Below are 20573 nucleotides of genomic sequence, written 5' to 3' on the forward strand. Positions count from 1 at the left end.
TGTTCAAGCCTATAAAAATACTTGGAACACAGAACCAACTTCAGTAATGATCTTTAAAATCAATAAATAAATATTATTAATGTATTTTAAATTTGCCTCAGAATATAATCATACTATATAATAAATAAGTAATATGCAAATTAACCCTGACACCCTCACAAGATGGCTGCGTATGACCACTGGCAAGGGGATTAGTGAGGAACAACCACATGACTGAACAAAGCAGGATGCTTGGGGTGACTAGGATGACAGGGTGATTAGTGAGGGACGACCAAATGACTGAAGAAGCAGGCTGTGTGGGGTGACCAGGCCAGCAGAGGGGGAAGTGAGAGGTAACCAGGCCAGTGGTGGTGGTGGGGCTGTGAGGGGTAATCAGACCAATAGGGGGGTCAGTTGGGGGTGACCAGGCCAACAGGGGGAGGCAGTAAGGTGACCAGGACAGTGGGGGGTGCATTTGGGGGTGACCATACTGGCAGGGGTGCAGTTGGGGGCAATTAGGCTGGCGGGGGGTGGTGGTGACTAGATTGGCAGAGGGGGGCAGTTGGGATGACTAGGCCATCAGAGGGGACAGTTAGGGGTGGCCAGGCTGGGGGAGGGGGCAGTTAGGAGTGACCAGGGAGGCAGTCAGGTGAGCGATTAGGAGCCAGCAGTCCAGGATTGTGAGAGGGATGTCCCACTTGCCGGTTTAGGTCCAATCCCGGACAGCAAAAGGTCCTGGATTGGAGAGGGTGCAGGCTGGGCGGACCCCCCCTCCAGTGCATGAATTTTCATGCACTGGAGGGGGGAATCCCTCAGCCCGGCCTGCCCCCTCTCACAATCCAGAAGCCCTCAGGGGCAGGAGGCGATCTGGTGATCAGGGGAAGGCAATGCCCCATCACACCTCTGCTGCTGCTACTGCTGGCAGCGCAAGCCTCGGCCAGCCCTGGTTACCTGAGCCTCAGATGGCTCTAGGCAGCTGGGCAGCCACCATCTGAGGCTTGTCTGAGCCTCAGGCCGGCCCTGGGTGGCTGGGCAGCTGCCATCTGAGGCTTGCCTGTGCCTCGGGCATCAGCTGGGCAGCCACCATCAGAGACTTTCCTGCTCCTGGGGCTGGCCCTGGGTGGCTGGGGGGCTGAGGGGACTGGGGAACTCCGGAGGCAGGCGCGCAGAGCAGCCAGGCCTTCCTGGAGGTGGCCCAGCCTTGCAGCTTGCCTGCAGCACCAGTGGGGATGAGAGGACTGGCCACTGCCATCTTGTGGCTGTGGGCGCCACAATTTTTGAGGATGGGCAGTCAATTAGCATATGGCCTCCTATTGGCTGTGGGTGCTGCCATCTTTGTGACAGCATGAGAGTCAATTAGCACATTTCCTCTTTATGTGATATACAGTATATTATACTATATAGTACCATCTGCCAATTTATCATATTCTTAATCACACTACTGACTATATGATCCTTCTCTCAAAGCGAAGGGTGGCTTCTAGAAACAACGGAGTATCTTGACCAATTACTGTCACAATGAACAGCTCAGTACCAACTATTACTGTATCAGAATTATTGATATTAGCAGGTTCTTTTTTGCATCCAGATAGATAATACTAAATCAGTCTCTCAGATAATTCATTTCATGATTTGAGGTAACGTTTTATGGTTTTTAGTTCTGACAAATACATCAAAATGCAGCTTGACTGAAACATACTTTTCAAGTCATTCTTTCCTGTGTGTTTGTACGTGTTTCTGTCTTTATGTTTACTAATGCCTGATCTCTACCATCTTCAGGCTTTTTCATTGGAACGTGATTTGCATAGATTGATGGTGATAAGACTCTGGAGTTTGAATTTGGGATTGGTGTCAACATTTTAACAGCAAACCTGAATATTCATGGCCTGACTTGGCCGGTTTGGCATATGTAGACCATTTCTGCACAGTTGAGGTGATTTATAACTCTATTTCTATTTCTAGCTGTGTATTGTCATGTTTCCTGCCTACGTCATTCATCTCTACTTCCATCATCATAATTTATTACTTGACATTTATTTCCATGTCTTTAATTATTTAATTGTACCTGTGTATATTACTGGAAATTTACTACAAGCCTAACTTTTGATGTATTGTAGCTTAGTAATTTATCAACGTTCACATTTTCAAATATCATGAATGAAGGGTAAAGGTAAGAAAATTAACAGGAGAAACAGGATATAAAAACATATGGGGTATTTTCTTTGAGAAATGAATCTATTATTTACACAACACAATACTGACATTAAGAGTTAAATACATGGAACAGCCTTAGGGAAACTGATTCAATATTTTCAGAGCACCCTGGGTACATTAATTGAATTATGGACACATTTTACTAAATGGACCAATAAAACTCAAAGCAATTTGATTTTTTCCCTTAGTCTAAGACTTAGACTTACTAAGTCATTTGTATGGGAATATTTGCTCCCAGAGTGTAAGCTCCTTTAAGGTGGAAGCTGATTCCAATTCATCTACTTATCCACTTTAACATCTAGCATATCAAATGATAAATCATTCAAACCAGTGTTTTAAGAATGATCATTATTAGCAATAATGCAAATAAGTGATATTTATTAAGCTATATAATATGCCAGGCAGTTTTGCATGACTTAATTAATTTAAAATTTATATTAATTTTATTCAGTAGGTACTATTATCAATCCAATAATAATACTATTTATTATTATTCTAAGGATGTTATGTAACATGCTGAAGTCATAATAAAAATCTCAGTAAATTGATTGCATGTGCATTGAAAGATAAAAAATAAAAAAAAGAAGTCTTTTAATGTGAATTTCCAAAAACAGGTTAGAGGAGTTTTTGAGCAGAACTGAGTTGACGGGAAAAAAAACAGGCAAGAATCAGCTATCATTATCCCTTCATTAAATTGGGTCATGGGACCTTGGCCAAAGTCAGCATAATGAGGTAGTAATAAAAAATTTGTTCTGATCTTTTTCCTGCTTGTACTTTGCTCTGAAAGTTTGATATTATCCTTTCTGTTTGTAAGTGGGTAGCTTTTTTTCCAGAAAGAATGCAAGTAATTATTTTTTGTTGTTTTTGTGTATGTATGATGAACTATAATTTTATTTAAATGAATAGGTGCTTCATCAAGTATATTTATTTCTTCAGTACATAAAGGAACACCGAAAATTAGATTTGCAAAGAAGGATAACAGTCTTAGAAATGGGATGACAATTTATAGTCAGAAACTCTTTATTACCATGAAAGTATTAGAAATTAAGATACAATTTTGAGTAAAAACAGTGAAAAAATTAGATATTACCTTTTACATTATTTCATATGGATATTAACAAAAATAGTTTATGTAATTCCTGAATATACATATTAAACACTGGATTTCCTATTTAGCAATGGGATACTTAATCCAAAACACAGGTATTCTTTTTCTTCAAATGAAGATCAACTTTTGAGTCATGTCTTTGTCCTTCTATAACTGAAGGAAAACTTATCTATTTTTTGTTTTGTTTTGTTTTTTAACTTCCACAACCTTTTATTACCAAACTCTAGCAGGTTTAACTTTGAGCCCAGCTAATGGCATTGCTAATGGTACACAGGATGAAGGCTCAGCCCTAATGAAGATGGTCTCTTAAAGGATTAAAAAAAAAAAAAAACCCCACAAAAAACACCCGCATAGAAATTGAACTGTGACATCCTGGTTCACAGACTGACCCTCAACCACGGAGCCATGTCAGCTGGGCATATAAGTATTTTTTTAAAAGAGCGAAAATCTCCAGTGTTCCAGAAAATGGTGTCCCAAAGTGACTTCAGTCCAGGAAAAAAAAAAAAAAAAGCATTTGGCACTATGCTGCCTTTTCTCCCAGTTCAAGATACACATGGAGGAGACCATTTCCCTTCTTAAAGAGAAACCAAAACCCCTTTCTCCTTCCGGTTCGACTTCCACTGCTTATTCCTAGAAACATCCAGAGAACAATATAAAGCAGCCCCAACCCACTTCTACGGGCCTCTGACAGCCTGAAGGCTCACAGCAGGGATTGTTCCTTAGGAATTTTCTCCTCTGCTATAATCAGGTAACTGACCCCCAATTTCTGGGAACTGACCAAAAAAAAAAAATTAAAAAAAAAATAAAAACCCCATTTCCTTCCAGGAGGGGCCTGAGGGCTCTGTAAGGACCAAAGGGCAGTGCACTGGCCCATGCACGAAGGGACCTTTCTACATAAAAACACCCACCGCCTTAAAACCTAACGTCTCACCTACAGGGAAAAGCAGCTAGCAGCTGACCTAAGATACTGAAAAGGTGCTTACCTCCCATCTCTAACCATAAAGGAAACAGAGGGGAGGGGAGTCTAGAGAATTTGAACTCCACTGCTTTCCCAAAACTTGGATGCGTCTTTTCTAAGCCAAAGCCAAGTTCCTGAGTCAGACCCGTGGTTGCAGGGGACAGATTCTGCTGGATAAACACTCCTGGGCAGCCCGGTGGACGTATGGCCAGGTTACCGAAACCTCCCTGTGTGCGTGGTGCTGAAGGATCACTAGGGAAATTATTTTCTCAATTCGACTTCGTCACTGACAGACACTTCAATAGCAGCTTCTAGAAACTGCCTGGAGGACCTCCCCCCGCCCCCCCCCCCCTCTTTCCACCACCCCCAGTTCAAGGTCACAGATCCTTCCAGTTGACAGGCTCCTTGCCAGACTTTCGCAGCAGCTTGTGGGCTTTGGAGAAATGTCTGCACCCAAAGGACCCTCTGTGCACCCACAGTGGGGAGGGATGGGGGCGGTCTGCAGCAGGTGGTGGCGCTTCCTATCCATGGCACTGCAATTCTTCTTCTTCTTCTTCTTTTTTTTTAATGTCTTTATTGATTAAGGTATCACATATTTGTCCTCAACCCCCCATTCCAATCCCCCACCCCTCCCCACTCATGCCCCCACCCCCCTATTGCCCTTGACCACTGGTTAGGCTCATATGTATGCCCACAAGTCCTTTGGCTGATCTCTCCCTTTTATCCCCACCCTCCCTTTGAGGTCCAACAGTCTGACCCATGGCTCCTTGTCTCTGGGTCTGTTCTTGTTCATCAGTCTATGTTGTTCACCATTTCCCCCAGATGAGTGAGGTCATGTCCTACTGGAAATACACTTATAAGGAGCGAAGATGAGACAAGCCATAATGGTTATGCTGAAAGGCGTATGAATCAGTCTGCAGTGAGCTTCTTTCTGGGCCACCAGTTCTTCTGAGACCCAACGGCACTGCAGTTCTTCTGAGCATAAGAGCCCCAGAGCGAGAAGACGAGGCCACTCAAGGTCTGATTTAGCCAGGACACGACTGCCTTGGCGGATTGCTCCCAACCTCTGTCCTTGGGAGAACTGGCCTGATGCGCCCGGACTGCGAGGACAGCGCTGAGTAGGAGGACACCTTGCTTTGGCCCACCCGGATACATCTCCCTGGCCAGGATGCACAAGACCATCTATGTCTGTGGACAGCTCTGAATAAATGTTCTCCAAACTGTGCAGAGGTGGGACAGGTCTTTGAACACTAAAGCAGAGCCCAGGAGCTTGATAGGGTCCATGGTACGGATCCTGTCCCAGGAGGACAGCCTTCACATCTCTTAGATTGCACATCTGGGTCCAGGCGAAGGCTTGGTGTGGGGGTGGATAAAGTGTCACGCCTTCTTTCTTCTGCAACAAATCCCACCAGCTTTGTAAAATACGGTTTTCCCAACTCTCCGCTGAGGTGCTTCTTCCAGCTCTCACTGAAACCCACCAGCCCGGGGTTCCAGCGTCTTCTGGGGGGTCATCCCGAAGCCAGCCGGGGCCCGCGAGGCTGGGGGAAGCGGAGGCGCGCCGCCCAGGGTCCCGCAGGCTGGCGTTAGCAGCCACTTAATTTTTTAAAAATCTGTGATAACATCTATGCATTTTTGCTCACCTTATTGCAAAGAGCTATTTAGTTAAGTTTAACCTCAAATCACCCTTATCCAGGAGCCTAGTGAACTGAAAAAGCACATATACCCTGTAATATTTACTGAGATGCTAATCCCTATCTGTTATTAACTATTGGCTTTTAATAAATTATTTATCATCTTTGGGTTTTTACATATGTAATCCAGGGGTGATATTTTAAGTGTTGTATAAAATGTTTGATTATCAATTCCACAAATTATCGGAAATACCTATTTTCCTCAAATTTATTAATCGCTCATACGGACAATACACCCTTCCCACAGGTAAATCATGGTTTTATAATTTATTGAGTGTAGACATCTCCGACATCATTGACAGAAGCCTTAATAAGTCTTTCTGACTTAATTATATTCTCCATTAGCATCCATCCTGTCGTGATGTTGATTGATCTTAGGGTATAGATTTGTTTAGCAGTTGTTTAATTAGGCCAGGTTGATTGGGGGAAAAAGAAAAACCTGCTCCCTTAGCTCTGCTGGGAGCTACAGGATGCTAGGCCGTATGTAGCAGTGCAGTAAATTCTAGCTTTTTTCCTCCTTTCTCTAGATACTGGATTCAGAGTAGAACACTGGGTCTCTATGTGAATACGGACAGTTAGCATTTACCAAAATGTATACGTCTACTTTCTCTTGTTAAAAACAAGGGGGTTATGGAAGGTCAACAAAGGCTGGATTTGAGATGTTTGGGTGGGTAAAGTGGGCATTTTGACCAATAGCTTCTCCTTTGGCATGTTTAATTGTGATGTTTAAAGTACACCCTTGTATGCCCGCAGAGTCCCAAGCAAAATGAACCCCAGAAGACAGACGCCAAAGCACATTATAAAGTGGCAAACAACAACGAAAAAAGTAAGAATCTTAAAAGCAGCCAGAGAGAGACAGAAAGTTACATACAAAGGAACCCCCATCAGACTAGCAACTGATTTCTCAACAGAAACATATCAAGCCAGAAGGGAATGGGATGAAATATACAAAGTCATGCAAAGGAAGGGTCTGAATCCAAGAATACTGTACCCAGCAAGGCTATCAATCAAAATTGAAGGGGAAATCAGGAGTTTCACAGACAAAAAAAGACTGAAGGAATTTATCTCCACCAAACCAGCAATGCAAGAAATGCTAAAGGGTCTACTATAAAAATAAAGAAATAGTAAGTGAAGAAGGAACACCGGTATAGAATAAAAATTGCGTCAAATGAGTACCTATCAATAATAACCTTAAATGTAAATGGATTAAATGCTCCAATCAAAAGACATAGGGTGTCAGACTGGATAAGAAAACAAGACCCATACATCTGTTGTCTACAAGAAACCCACCTCAGAAAAAAAGATGCACACAGACTGAGGGTGAAGGGATGAAAAAAAGTTTTCCAGGCAAATGGAAATGAAAAAAATCTGGGGTAGCAATACTTATATCTGACAAATTAGATCTCAGAGTGAAGGACCTAACCAGAGATAATGAAGGCCACTTCATAATACTAAAGGGAACAATCCAACAAGAAGAAATAACCCTGGTAAATATATATGCACCCAATACAGGAGCACCCAAATACATAAAAAAACTGCTGGAGGACATTAAGGGAGAGATTAATAGCAATACAATCATAGTAGGAGATTTTAATACCCCACTGTCACCTTTTGACAAATCATCTAAACAAAAAATCAGCAAAGAAATATCAATCCTAAATGACTCACTAGACCAGATGGAATTAATTGACATCTTCAGAACATTCTACCCCAAAGCCACAGAATATACATTCTTCTCAAGTGCACATGGGACATTCTCAAAGATAGACCACATTTTGGGACATAGGCAAAGTCTTTTCAAATTCAAGAAGATAGAAATCATATCAAGCATCTTCTCAGATCATAATGGCATAAAACTGGAAATTAACTACAATAAAAATAATCCAAAGAAATCAAACACATGGAGACTAAACAACATGCTATTAAACAAGGACTGGGTTACCAGAGAAATCAAGGAAGAAATTAAAAACATCCTGGAAACAAATGACAATGAAAACACAACAATCCAAAATCTATGGGACACAGCAAAAGCAGTTTTGAGAGGGAAGTTCATATCCTTACAAGCCTATTGCAAAAAACTAGAAAAAATGGTAACAGATGATCTAACTCTACAACTCAAAGAGTTAGAAAAAGAGCAACAAGAAAAGCCCAGTGTAAGCAGAAGGAAGGAAATAACAAAAATCAGAGCACAGATAAACGACATAGAGACCAAAGAAACAATACATAAGATCAACAAAACCAAAGCTGGTTCTTTGAAAGAATAAACAAGATAGATGGACCTCTAGCCAGGCTAACCAAGAAACAAAGAGAGAGGACCCAAATAAAATCAGAAATGAAAGAGGTGAAATAACAACAGACCCCACCGAAATACAACGGATTGTTACAAAATACTACGAACAACTCTATTCCAACAAACTGAACAATCTGGAGGAAATAGACATATTCCTAGAAAAATACAAACTGCCAAAACTCAATCAGGAAGAATCTAAAAATCTCAATAGACCAGTGACGTGGGAAGAAATTGAAACAGTCATCCAAAAGCTTCCAGCAAACAAAAGCCCAGGGCCAGATGGCTTCACAGGAGAGTTTTACCAAACATTCAAGGAAGAACTAAAACCTATCCATCCTCAGACTATTCCAAAAAATCCAAGAGGAAGGAACACTTCCAAACTCTTTCTATGAAGCCAGCATCACCCCAATACCAAAACCAGATAAAGACAACTCAATGAAAGAGAATTACAGGCCAATATCCCTCATGAACATAGATGCCAAAATCCTCAACAAAATTCTAGCAAATCGACTCCAGAAGAACATCACAAAGATCATACACCACGACCAAGTAGGATTTATTCCAGGAATGCAAGGATGGTACAATATCTGCAAATCAATAAACGTGATACATCACATAAACAAATTGAAAGATAAAAATCATATAGTCATATCAATTGATGCAGAAAAAGCATTCGATAAAATCCAACACCCTTTCCTGATAAAAACTCTTAACAAGGTGGGAGTACAAGGGTCATACCTCAACATAATAAAAGCTATATATGATAAACCCACAGCCAACATTATACTCAATGGGCAAAAACTAAAACCATTCCCTCTAAGAACAGGAACAAGACAGGGATGCCCACTCTCGCCACTCCTGTTTGACATAGTACTGGAAGTACTAGCCATTGCAATTAGACAAGAGGAGGAAATAAAAGGCATCCAAATTGGAAAAGAAGAAGTAAAGTTATCCTTATTTGCAGATGACATGATATTGTACATAAAAAAACAGCTGGTCGACGTTTCTCTCTTATTGTTTTTAACTCTCTCTCCCTCACTCTTCTCTGTAAAAATTCAAATATATATAGGCTACAAAGCACTCCTACACTTTAGGGACACTTACATTTAATAAAGGACTGATTACTCCCTCCCCTTGTACAGTATTCTGAATGGACCCAAACACTGGAGGGAGAAAAGATAGATTGCTTTCAGGTAACATGGCTGCGTTTGGCTTGCTAATTATAATTTAGTTGATACTTAAGCCATATTAAATAATATTTTCAAAGTCTTTCCTAAATTTTTCAATAACCTACTTTAAATTATTGAATAGATATTTAATATCAGTCTATAAAATTTTATCGAAGATATATGTTAAATAAAACTAATTACTCATTTTAAAATAATAGGTAATAATACTATCACTTAAAAATAATAGACATTATGGTTTTATGAAACAATATGTATATACATATGTATAATATATAATTGTATTTATTTATCTATTTAATATGTGTGTAAATGATTGGATATCTTTGATTATAAACTACAAAGCTGAGACAAATAAAAGAAATGTTAGATGAATTTCAATCATGTCTTACATGAAGAAAACAATCAGCATTTTTGTTCATTTAATTAAATGGAGAGCATAATTCTGCTATCGCTAAACCATAATTAAATTATAATTATAAATTATAATTGAAGCAATTAAATGAGGTCAATTTTAATTTTTCACTATTTGTTTCAATTTATTTCTCTTTGTAACTGAATTGCTATCTCAATTACTTTTAATTTTTCATCAAGTGAATTCAATATAGTATTAGGTCTTATGCAGCATACTTTATTAAGAAGTGTCATATGAATAAGTTTTGAGTTTGCTTAGTTACTTTTCTTCCACTATAATCTTAATTTGTATTTTTAAAATAAACATTGGAATATGTTATTGATAATAATTAATCTGGAATTTCCAAAAATATTGAAAACCTTAAAATAATAAAAATTATCATTCTAGATTCATGTATTCATTCATGTTCTTTTTGTATGTGTATTCATTTATGTGAATGCATGATTATGGCAACTGGCACTATGCTACACAGAAAAATGAAAGTAGAGTCTATGATTTCAATGACCCACATCAAGTGACAGATAGAAAAATACTCTCCATTATACTTTGGATGATTATATTATACGGTAGATTGAAAGAGCACAAAAACCAGACTACACTGAGAACGTAATAACATAAATAAGTGGGAAAATGTAAAAGGAGAAGATAAGTTGTCCACTTACACTATGCAAGATTAGAAAGAGTTATGTTCAAAAAGCTAAGTAAAGCTAAAATCCTAGACTATCTTTACAGTCATATAATGTATAAAATGCTAAAGTCAACTGGGTAAATGTGGTAAATTCATTTGTACTTTAAGACATTGATGAAAAATTGGAAGGGTTCTATTGGAAAATAAATGGGAGTTAATGATTTAGATTAACTGAGGATATCTATTTTATTCCAAACCATGTACTCAATCCCAATGACATTGCTTAATTCCTCTATTCCAGACTTCTTATGCTGTATCAGTATGTCAAATCTTAAAAAAAGCAAAAAGGATAAGTTAATATTTTTTAATTAATATCCTGTACTTGCTAAAACCTGCCCAGTCTAAGTAATATGTCCACTGAGACCTGTTTTATAGTGTGCAAGTGTTGAGATGTTCAAAGTTACATCTTAAGTTACAGTAAGGATAAGCTCTCTGCCCATGCAGCCCCCACTCTAAAAATTGTTCTGTATTTTTGTCTGGTTTCTATATTAGACCTCACCAGTTTGTTCAGTTTGTTTCCCTGTCTTACAGGCACCTTGGCATGTAAGGATGTGATTATTCATATATTTAAAAAAGTGTAGTGTTCCTGATCATAGAGGGAAGGCTCTCAGTTTTTATCGTTGAGTATGATATTAGCTGAGGGTTTGTCAGATATGGACTTTATTATGTTTAGGTATTTTCCTTCTATACTTATTCTATTGAGTATTTTAATTACACGTGACTATTGTATTTTGTCAGTGCTTTTTTTTTAATTAAAGGATTAAAAAATCATGGTCATATGATTCTTTTAATCCTTTAATTTGTCACTGTGGTTTATCACATAGCCAATCTTGTATCCCTGGAATAAACCCCATTTGACTGTGATGTATTTCCTTCTTAATGTATTATTTGTATTAGGTTTGCTAGTATTTTGTTTAGGAATTTTGTACATATATTTATCAGAGTTACTGATCTGTCAGTGGGTATCCTTTTTATGTATGGCTCACTGTGATCTCACGGCAGTGCCTGTGGTGGGATGTGCTGGGCAATAGGCTCCTGGCCTGTGTGTTCTCTGCGCTGCTTTCCTGCAGCCAGCACCTGTCAGCCATGCCTTCCTCTCTGTTATCCCAGCTGCCTCTGCCAGCTCCTTCCATGATGGATGGGAGGGGTGTGCATGGGGGATTGGGGAAAGTGGGTTTGTGTGTCTGTGCCTTTTTTTTTTTTTTTTCCTGCTGGGTTTAACTGCAAGTAGTACAGACCACTTAGTTGAAATGCTGCTTCTGTCCATCTGTGATCTAGGAAGTGAAGAATGTAGGGCCTGGTGGGATAAGGGAGGGTTACGGATGGGGTGGGGGTTTTTTGGGGGAAAGGATTTCCTCATCAGTGGGTTTATTCTCATGGTGATGATGGTTCCTCCACCTCTGCCACCCTTAGGACCACTTCTTTCCTTCCCCTAACCTTGGGCTCAGCCTTAATGTGTACTGGCCACTCAGGCTGGATTGCTGCCTCCGCGCTGCCTGGTCTGCCCAGTGGGAGTTGCACTCCAACCACTCGCTATTTCTTTGTCACCGGGGCCATGACAGGTGCTGGGCTGCCTCTGTGACTCTCATCTTTGTCCTACTTTCTCCCCAGATCGCTCAGATACGCCTACCTTCAGAAGTCTCAATGCACAGATCTCTCAGCTGTGTTTGCGTACTGATCATAGAATCTTTTGTTGCATTCCATTTGTTCAACTTGTAACTTTAAGGGAAGTGACCAGGAGGTCTCGCAGGTCACCATGAGTCTGACATCACGGTCCCTTTAGATGACACACAGTTATTTTATGTTTTAAAGTATATATTTTTTTATTTTAGAGAGGAAGAGAGAGAGAGAGAAATATCAATGATGAGAGAGAATCATTGATCGGCTGCCTCCTGCATGCTCCACACTGGGGATTGAGCCTGCAACCCGGCATATGCCCTAACTGGGAAACAAACGGGTCATAAGTTCATGCTCAACCACTGAGTAACACCAGCTGGGCTATTTTTTATTTTTTTATTTTTTGGAGAAAGACAAGGATCTCCATTTTCAATAATTATTATAATCATAATCCTGAGCAATAAGAATAAAGGGTAATTAAAGCAAAATATCAAAGAAAAATTAAAACTATATTCATTTGAAGATGGCATAATTAAATAGAAAACCTAAAAATTGACCAAAAAACTATATAAGTGATGAGTGTAGCAAAATTTTAGAATGCAGCATCATTAAGAAAAATCAAATGTGTCCCTATAAGCAAATAACAATTAACTGAAAATATTTGAAATAGTATCACAAACATTTTTTATAGTGTCATAAACCATAAAATAATTATGGATAACTTAAATCAAATATCTGCAAGGCCTGCATATTGAAAAGTTTGAATCAATTTTGATTGAGAGAACTTAAGCACAATTTAAATAAATGGAGGGGTATTTGTATTTATGGATTGGAACAGTCATTTTAAGTTACTGCATCTCACATTAATTTAATGATTCAATACAATATGGGCTATAATCAAAGGAGACATTTTTTGCTAGAAGTTGATGAGCATTTTTATGACTTTAATAAAACACAAAGGACCCAGAGTAATCAAAACAATCCTACAAATAAAGTGCTTATTTGGAGAACTTACATGATCTGATTTGGCATTTACTTTAACAAGGAGGAGACAGGCAGCTACCAGGCAGCTGGGGATGGGACCCAGAGCGGAAAAACCGAATGGAGGAGTCTAGGAGCGATATGAGGCAGCTTGATAACTCACTGCTGCCTGGCTTGGTTCCAGAAAATCACTGAAACGAACAGGATGACCTAGGGATTAACCTGGTGGGGAGGGGAGGACTGAGCCCAGCTGGGAGGTGGGCAGTAATGGCGTCCTGACCTGAAGTGACAGTCCCAAATCAGGTCCGACCAGCTGGCAGGAACACAAGTTCTGCAATGATTGGATATTACATGAAATAGCCTGAAAAGACCAATCAAAAGCTGGAAGGGTATCCTATATAATAAAAGGCTAATATGCAAATCGACCAAATGGTGGAACTACCTGTCACTATGTCGTGCACTGACCACCAGGGGGCAGATGCTCAATGCAGGAGTGCTGCTCAGCTAGAAGCCGGACTCACAGCTGGTGAGCACAGCGGCAGTGGCAGAAGCCTCCCCCACCTCTGCCACCTCCGAGGCTGCAATAAACACATCCCCCGAGGGCTTCCAGACTGAAAAAAGGCTCATTCTGGGCTCAGGGACGCCCCTTATGGCACGAATTTTGTCACTGGACCTCGAGTACATCTATATATATATAAAAGCCCAAGTAACTGGTCGCTATGATGACCACTGACCACCAGGAGGCGGTCAACTTGGACAGAAGAAAAGAGAAACAGGCGATTGAGTCTATGAACAATCGCAAACAGGTGGGTCTGAGCTGTAGTTTGCACTGGGAGGCTGGCTCACCAGACCAAATTCTGCTTCTCCCCAGGCACTGCTCCTGAGGCACAGCGCCCCAGACCCCCGTCAACCCCTCTGGCCATGTCTTCTCCAGGCAGCCGGGACCGAGGGACAGAGGGAGGGGAAAAAAGAGGCCACTAGCTCTGTCTCTAGTGCCTGCCTCCTCCTATCAGACTGGAGCCACCCCAGGATTTGCACCATGGCACATGACGTGGGTGGCTTCGTGAGCAGCTGCTGCGACTCCCCGTCTGCCCAGGGCACCCCTTGGGCACTCACCCCACTTCTCTGAGCCTCAGTCTGCACCCCTAGTGAGGCTGTGGGAGCTCCGCCCTAGGGACCCACTTCTCCATAGCTGGGTGTAGCAGACCAGAGATGGGAGGGGCTGTGGTGGAAGACGGGGGCAGATGCTCAGCTGACCAGGATGAGAGGACAGAGGTGAGTGGGAGCTGCTCTGCCCCAGCTGCCTGCCACTACTACATCTCTCAGGGGATGATGGGTGCTGGCTTCAGCCCAATCCCTGCAGGCCATGCCGAGGGACCCCACCGGTGCACAGGGCCTCTAGTATATCCACAAAGAGCGTCAGCGATAACCCGCTTTGGGCCCCCTTCCTGTAGCCTCTTGCTGCAGGGAGTCTTGAGTTAAACTTTGTTTTCCACTTGCCGTCTTTGTCCATGAATTCATTCTTTGATTTTGCGAGACAAAGAACTCCAACCAGACCGCCACATTCAGGTTTCAATAGTAGGTAAGGCAATGTGGCAATTGCATAAGGATAAATGTGGATAAAACAAAATGAAGAATTCAGAAATAGACTCACATTTATATGATAAGTTGATTTGAGAGAAAGGCAGAAAAAGAAATGAAATGGCAAGAGAGAATCTTTTCAACAAATGACATTGGAACAACGTGATAGTTACTCACTTCTTTTTTAACTGTGACTTATACTCTGATGCTTTCTGCGACTTTCAGCTTTTTCTATGTTAGGTCTCCCCCCAACCCCCCAGTTTCTGTCACATTCACTTCGATACTTAGAACTTCTATCATTCCTGATAACCACAAGTGATATAAAACCAAACCAAAACAAAAAACACAACAAAATGGTTAATCACAATGGAGTTATTTTAAAGAGTATGGCTGGGTTTAAAGGGCCAAAAGAAGCAAGACTTATAAACGTAAACCACAGCATGTGCAAGTGACAAAGGGTAACTTCAAAAACACTTGGAAACAAATATACACGTTTAAGGGTTCTTGTTTCTATTGCCATTGCTCCTATTTTGTTTGTTTTGTTTTGGGATCTATTGCTTTTCTGAAGTTGTAAATATAAGACATAACTGAAGAGTGTCTGATGTTGAGGTGAACACCAGCTGTTTTGTGGACTCTAGGAAACACTTACTGAGAATAATGCTTCTGCCTATGTACACCTTCACGCGTCCCAAGTCAAGCCCTGAGCCAGCATGAAGAAATAAAAGAGACAGAGAAGAATTTTCTTTATCTTCCAGGAAGACTCCTATAGACCTATGTACAGGAAAATAAAATAACAATTCACATCTAGTGGGTGAGGGGAATAATACTATAGATTAGGACTCAGGAATTATAGCAGCCCAGAGGAAGAATAACTAACGCATGGGAGTTGATTGTAAAGATTATAATATACTATACTAAAAGGTCTGCAGTAAAAATAAGACTTCTAAATGTAAATTCTCCTGGATTGATCCTTTAAGAAAAGTGGCCTGTGGCCAGGTCTTGAAGGAATTAAGGAGTACTACTATCTTTCAGGCAGTGGACAAGCAATTATATATAAATTGTATATTGTCTTTAAAAATATGTTTTCATTGATTTCAGAGAGACAGAGAGAGAGAAACATCAATGATGAGAGAGAATCACTGTTTGACTGCCTGCTGCACGTGCCACACTGGGAATCGAGCCTGCAAACCCGGGCACGTGTCCTGACTGGAAATCAAACCATGACCTTTTGGTTCTTAAGTGGACACTCAACCACTGAGCCATGCTGGCCGGGCAAATCTTACATTGTCTTTTAACCCTTGCAGCAAATATGTGAAGTATTTGTTATTGACTGGAGCCTAGAGAAGTTAAGTAATTTACCCAATTACTTGTATATCAGTAGCAGAATAAGGACTTAAATCCAGTTGTAACAAACATCAGTGATTCATACAACAGTGATTCATAACTGGTTGATCTGTCCCCAAGAGTGTGTTTTACCCTGTCTGGAGACCTTCTTTATTTTCACCCTGGGGAGGGGTGCTACTAGCATTTTGGGAATAGAGGCCAGGAATGCTACTAAACAGCCTACAATTGTACAGGCCAGTCCCCACTTCAGAATTATTCATCCAGATAGGCCAATAATGTCAAAGTTGAGAAACTCTGCATTATATTATACCAGGTTGAGGCGACTAAAAGCGTTTTTCCCTGCTGAAGTGATAGTATGCTCTGAAGAGACGTGAGAGGATATCAGTTTGAATAGCTGTTGTCGAGGGCCGTGACAAAGGAGCTGAAATGTATTCTAAGACCAATCTGCCACTAGAGAAAATGTTCAAGTACCTTATACTTCTCTTATAAATTCTGTTCTTCTACAAGCTAGAAGGTATGTCCATATCGCTGCTATTAAACTGTTCTCAGATTCTCTGCAAGAAAAAATTAGAAAGTACAGAAATACACACAGAGACATACCCACATATCCCATTAACATAAAAATAAATGTCAAAATAATCAAGAACTGCATTTTGATCGTGAGATTGTCTATAATTCCTAATAGCTGATAGAATGAAATGTTTTGTAAAAAATTTAAGAATACATGGAAGTGTTTGTTTTCATAAGAGACACTTAAACATGTAGGGACTTTTTTGTGAGTTCATTTGAGCCAAACTGACAGTTGCTGGGAAGCGAAACCTCAACAGATTGAGAAAGTACTCTGGTAAAATGGTAGCCTTGCACCCCATTATTATTATTTAAAAAAATATTTATCTTTATTCATGAAAGTATTACAGACGACTCCCCCCCCCCCCCCCCCCCATTGACCCTCTCTACCCTGCACCTGCCCCTTGTAGGCCTTCACCATACTATTGTCTGTGTCTAAAACCCTTATCAAAGGATATATTTTTATTGATTTTAGAGAGAGAAGAAGGGAGGGTGGAGGGAGGAGAGGGAGGAGAAAGAGAGAGAGAGAGAGAAAGAGAGAGAGAGAAACATTGATTAGTTGCCTCCTGTACCTACCCTAATCGGGGATATTACCCACAATCTAGGTATGTGCTCTGACTGGTAATCTAACCTGCAAACTTTTGGTATACAGATCAATGTTCCAATCAACTGAGCCACCAGGCTAGGGGCTTGTTTCCTACTTCATACATTACTATAAAAAGAGAAGGCCTAACTGGCTTACATGAAACCCTTTGGTGATAGATTAAGGAGATAGGAGAAAGCAAAGCAGGAAAACCTCTGAAATAGCAAAAAAAGTAAAACGATAGACATTGTTTATACAGGTGGGTGCAGTATAGGTAACAGTCAACAATGATCGTGATGTCAATAACAATGAGGAGGTTGGTGGCCTTCTCTTTGGTCTGGTGCCTGTTCTTGGAATTACTTTCCCATTCCACTGGAATATTATTCTAGAAGCAAAAAGAAAATAGACAGGCTCAGCGAAGGTAAAGACAGACTTGTCAGGGAAGATTCTAGCCTAGGACAGGACTACCGGCTTAAACTGCTTGTAGTTAAAAATTTCATCTTGGGTGGCGACTCTAGGTCTCTGGGTTTATAAGTCTGCCATGCAGGCCTACCCTGACATTCCCAGATTTAGTCCGCAGTCCTTTTTCATTCACGTGTTCAGGCTCAGAGTGTAGAATGCCACGTCCTATTTCCCTAAGGCAAAATTCTGGAAGCACTTCCATGAGCAGGAACCATTTTGTATTTCTACACCAGGTGGTTTACAGGAGGAGCACTGATCTGAGAAGAAGCTTACCAGCTCATTTCAGTGGTGCCAGTACACACAGAGGAGGTGGTGCAAGGAGGGGGTAGGAAAAAAAACCCAAGGAAAATAAAGATAGTAAAAACTCATTTCAATAATTGTACATTGAATCTACAAAGACAGGACAAAAAGTGAGGTTTCATGGTACAGACACGTTTAATCAGCTATCAACTGCAAGTAGGAACCGAAGGCAGTTTAGGCTTTGGCGACAAAAAATAAGTAGGTAAATGTAAATATAACTAGCAATCATCATTTTCCAAAGACAACTACTAGAGGCCTCGTTAAGATTGTTATAATGTTGACTCTTATACCATGTGATAATGATGGCCATTTTGATATACAGTTATCTGCATTACAGTCTTAGTTTTTCCCTGAAGAGTATACTGCTCGGCTTAAAGCAAAAGTTTGAAATCACAAAGTATCCAATGCTTTAAGACATCTAAGGTCAAAAGTGGGCTAATTACTCAATTACCCAGCAAGATATGTGAAACAAAAACCATAAGACGAAAGAGAAATAGATAGCTCAGCAGGGAGGTCTTTGAGCAACAGGAATGTTTCTATATGATTTTTAATTATATAAGAATAGAAGCTGGGTGCACAAATTCGTGCATGGGTGGGGTCCGGCTGGCCTCCCCTGATTGGGGCTGATTGAGCCTGTGGGGAGGAGGGGCCGTGGGTGGTTGGTGGGCCGGCCCCACCCCTTGGTTGAACTCCTGGTCAAGGGGACAATTTGCCTATAAGCCTTTTATTATATAGAATAGCTATAGGAGAGTAGCTTTATTCCTTTATTGGAAGATAGAGAGACATAATTTACTTATCATTATATGTTTATGTGATTTTGATATCTATTACTGTAATATAAAGTAATAAACTTAAACACTTCTTGCACATTTCCCTATATAGCTTACTTTGAGTAAGTGAAATTAGTGTTTTTAATCTACATTCACTAAAGTATTTCTAGATTTTGGTCTTTTATTTTTCCTGCCTTGTGAGAATGAATCAATAAAAGAGCAAGCATACCTGCACAAGTTGGAACAATTTCAATACAAGGTATTTTTAACCCTATTCTCGCTATTGCTGCTGTGATAGAAGCTACTGGTGACAGAAGAAAAAAACACAATTTCAACATTCTGATGCCCAAATTGAAAGAGAGAAAATGTATCAGCATTTTCTCAGTCTTAACTCCAAGCTGTTAAACAGGTGCAACAGTTATTTATTCTTAGAAATAAAGATGCTACCAGCCACCACTCTTAATGTGATTATAAATTCATTCCTCCTCTAAATGTGTAGATTTTCTCGAGTCCCCATGGAGCCCCCCACTTTGATCTGTGAAAAGCCATTGAAATGGTTTTAGTGTTAGTTTGGAGACTTCTGCTCAATGTTAATATTTCTTACATTTGTAATTATAGCAGAATTCTAATACGTGTACACACAGATATACACACAAGTCGATCTTTTCTAAAACCTTGCTCAACAACAAGTGTATTGTTCCCAAATTAAAAAAAACCCCAAACAAACCAAAAAACAAGAACACTGGAAGATTACCCCACTTTGATTAGAGATGAGTTGAGCATTTAATTTTCAGAGCTAAAATATTAATTAAATATGGAGAGTCATGGAGATATATTAAACAGTCAAAATGAAATAGAATTATGGACATTCACTGCATTCAGTCATCTATCACCATAGATACCAAGGCTGAAACCTGGTTTTATATATAAATAGCTTTATTAGAGTGTTCTACAGTGTTCCTAAAATCATTAATACTTTATGAAAAAGTTCATGAAATTTGAAAAACTTCATAAAATTTGAAATTTTATGCAAAACTTATTTTCAGGGAAATAGGTACAATATGTTTGTAAGTTAATCAGATTCTCTTTGTGTCCATAAAACTCCAATCCCATTGTTAAAGAATCCAGAGCTAAAGTAAATATTTGGGATTCAGAAACACCATAGTTATGAAAAATTAAAGGGAAGCGATTGTAGATTGACAGGAAGAATTTAAATTAGAAACATCAGTACTCAAAAGTATTTGTATATGTGCTGCCGAAGCGAGCACTCAAAAGTATTTGTAAAATGAAATGTCACCCAGAAAACCAACATAATTCTTGTGCAATATAAGGGGGGGGGGGAAGAAAATTAAAAAATTGACATTAAAATGAACAAAATTCATAAAAGTTATTCCTTTTGGTAGACTACTTGACATTACTAGTGTTATAAAGTCATGTGATTAATGTATTTATAAACAAATCCATGACATATTTTTAAGATGAGATTTATTTAGACTTGATTTCCTAACTAGAAGTATTACATAAAACTGGAGAAGAACCAAGCAATGCTTAGAGAGATGGAGTTACATTCATTATTATTATTATTCGAGGGCCCAGAGGAAAATGTCTCTCAAATTCTGGGCCCCATCACACAGGAAGTTTCCTGTATTTATATCTTATTATCCTCTTTGTCTCCAAAATAATGGGTGTTTCTAGCTCCCTTTGCAAGTTCTTAAAGAGCCCTCTGTGCTGGGGCTTTGAGACCTCAACTAAAGGCTTGGCCTGGTACCAGCACTGATAACTTCATCTGGGGAAGGTTTAATGGCCTCTCTGAAATGGAAGTAGTCTTATTTTCCTTA

General features: G+C 39.9%; 1 pseudogene; it reads right to left on the minus strand.

Annotated features, from left to right (window-relative positions):
- Nucleotides 1–4001: 4001 nt before the first annotated feature.
- On the minus strand, nt 4002–17867 carry LOC118729679 (annotated as a pseudogene).
- Between the last annotated feature and the right edge of the window lie 2706 nt (nt 17868–20573).

The sequence above is a fragment of the Pipistrellus kuhlii genome, unplaced genomic scaffold (assembly GCF_014108245.1).
Source record: "Pipistrellus kuhlii isolate mPipKuh1 unplaced genomic scaffold, mPipKuh1.p scaffold_m20_p_3, whole genome shotgun sequence".
NCBI lineage: Eukaryota > Metazoa > Chordata > Mammalia > Chiroptera > Vespertilionidae > Pipistrellus > Pipistrellus kuhlii.